The following is a 2,902-nucleotide window of genomic DNA, read 5'->3' on the forward strand; positions in this document are numbered from 1 at the left end:
ATTACAAATTTCAATCTCAAGCCTTATCAATCCCTTTAGTTGTGAAATCTAGGGATTGACCTGAGTTTAATCTAGTTTGACTAAGTTTGACCAAATTTGACTTTGTTTAACTAAGTTTTACCATGAGGCATTTGGGTTAAATTGATTTGAATTTTCACTTTTGAAAATTTATCCTCGTTAAAGAAATATTAGATTTGAACTGGGTTGGACTTTAAAAAGCCTCACAAATTTGCCCAAAAAAATTAGATGTCAACTTTTTTATTTTTGAATCTCAATGTTACCTTATAGTTATAAACTCAATTAAAGCTTTAAAGGTCATAAGGAAAGGTTTACCTAAGAGAGTTAGGGCCTCACTATCTTTTATATATAACACATCAAAGTCTACAAGAAAAGCATATTTACCCATTTTAACAAGAACATTCTCTAGAATTCTTTATGGTTTCTTTACAAATCTATTAGCAAATTTGATGTTGAAATTTGGAGGTCTTAATGTACCAGCTCCTAGCTGTGCAAAAATATTCAAAGGCATTAAATTGATATTAGAGCCTAAATTACATAAAGCTTCATAAAAATACAAATGACCAATAGAATATGGTATGGTGAAACTTTTTAGGTCATCTTGCTTCGTTGGAAAAATTTGTGAAGTGTTAGGTTACACTCATTAGCAACTATAACATTTTTTAACTCCTTAAATTGCTTTTTCCATTTAGGTTTTAGCATTGATTGGGCTACTTTAAAATTTTTTTTCCATTGAGTCAACATTCTTGGAGTCATTCTAACCCTTTTTACTTCATGATATTCCTCTTGCACTTTATTCTCAGGTTCTATACTTTTTAATAATGCTCTTCTAACTTGGATAAGTTTTTCATCCTCCCTACCCAAATTCATGTTTCTTCTTTAATCACTTCTTGAACTTTCAACTCTTCAAGGTCCTCAACAATTTTAAAATTTCTATCCATCTCTTCAGGCTTATCATTCTTCAAAGAGCTATCTTGAAAGTCTGCCATTGGATCAAAATTTGTAAAAATCTCCCTTCCAAATCGAAGTAATTCCTCATCCCCTTTTGCTGATTCTTTTTCAATGCACTCCACCACAGGCTTTTTCATAAACTTGGCAAGTTAACCACTATAGGCTCATCCATAATATCATCTTCACCATAAAAATAAGTAAGTATTTTTTTCACCACATGAGTAGATAGCATTTATACACCTCTTTGCCTTGTTTCTTGGGGTTGGACTCTATATTACTAGGCAAGGATTCTAATGGGGGTTGGTTATAGCATTACCTAATTGGCTTATTTGGGTTTGTAAGTTTTTCATTAGCAGTAGCTTGGCTTTGAATGGTGGCATTTTGGGTTTAGTTGAGTTGTGTACTCATCTTTTCTAGGCTAGATTTCTTCTTAGGGTGAATTGTATGACTATTGGGTTAGGCAAAAGTTTGAGGGTTGGTTGGTGTTTTGGTTAGTAGGTTAGTTTTGGGTTTAAGAAAAGTTTGGGTGGTTCTTTCAACCTAGGTTGTAAGTATTGCAATAGAGGTTGTAGGTGGGTATGGTTTGTTAGGCATATTGAACAAATTCTACCCTAAATTGGCATCTATCAGTAGAGTGTGGTCTTTCACAAATTTTGCACATCATGATGGGTTTTGGATAGCTTAGACAGGGTGGATTATAGATTGGTTTCCAAAGGCATCTATTTTCTTTGTAAGGCTAGCTAGTTGAGATGTGATAGAGGTGAATGCATCTAACTTATATACTTTAGTAGCATTCTTGTGCACCTTCCTTTTAGTACCCTTTTGATAATTATTTATTGCCATTTCTTTATTTAATTCATAAGCTTCTTCTATTGACTTACCCGTTATGGCTCCTCTAGCGACTGAATGTAAGGTTGTTCATATTGATGGTATCAGCACATTGTAGAATGTTTGAATTTAGAGGCATTGTAGGAGACCATTATGTGGACATTTCCATAACAACTCTTTGTGTCTTTCCCAGGCATCTTATAGGGTTTCACCATCAAATTGTAGGAACGTGGTGATCTTTTTCTTCATCTTAGCTATCTTAGTTGGTGGAAAGAATTTTACAAGGAACTTTTGGACTAGATCATCTAATATGGTGATAGAGCTAGATAGTAATGAAAATAACTAACTCTTTACCTTATCCTTAACAAAAAAAGCAAATAATCTTAGTCGAATGGTTTTATTAGAAACTCTATTTTATTTAAAAGTATCACAAAGCACAACAAAGTTGGAAAGATAGAGATTTGGGTCATCATTAGGTAGCCCTCCAAACTGAACAGAAGTTTGGACCATTTGGATAATTGAAGGCTTGATCTTAAAATTGTTGGCTTGGATCGCTTACCTTTATATTGATGGTTGAAATTGTTCAAGATTAGGGAAGACATTGGAATTGGAATTGGAGTTCTACAACCTTCGTTTGCTGAATTCGTCATTGGAATTGGAGTGGTTGTTTGTTCTTTCCTACATAGCTTAAAAGTTCTTTTGATTTCTTTGTCTAGTGGAGCTAAATCAACATTATGAGATCTGCCATGCAAATAAAGAAAAGATCAAAATAGACTAACAAATAAAAATAACTGTGTTTCAATTATAAAGTAGTAAAAATCCTTATTGATATTAATTTTCTAGCATCGATATAATCCCTAGCAATGACCCTAAAAACTTAATTCTTGTTTTTTCATATAGCCTACAAGTGCACAAATTGCATCAAGTAATAGTAGTGAGTAAGAAGAGCATCATTTCCACAAGGATTATGATTGAGTGTTAGGTGTGAAATCAAGTACCAAAGGTGATGTTTTACTAGCTTTATATGGAAAGAATGGTTGATTTAAAATAAAGTAAAATAATGAAAGCAAGGGAATTGTAAAACCGAATTTGTGTATAGGGCAAG

General features: G+C 33.0%; 1 non-coding gene across 1 annotated transcript; it reads left to right on the forward strand.

Annotated features, from left to right (window-relative positions):
* The first annotated feature begins 1,942 nt into the window (after positions 1-1,942).
* LOC149516489 (small nucleolar RNA R71) lies at positions 1,943-2,049 on the forward strand. The gene has a single exon (XR_016346011.1). It is a non-coding gene; the product is annotated as a small nucleolar RNA R71 (small nucleolar RNA).
* Positions 2,050-2,902: the final 853 nt, after the last annotated feature.

This window comes from Durio zibethinus, chromosome 10, assembly GCF_047325235.1.
Source record: "Durio zibethinus cultivar Kanyao isolate XHJ-2024 chromosome 10, ASM4732523v1, whole genome shotgun sequence".
NCBI classification, from domain to species: Eukaryota; Viridiplantae; Streptophyta; class Magnoliopsida; order Malvales; family Malvaceae; genus Durio; species Durio zibethinus.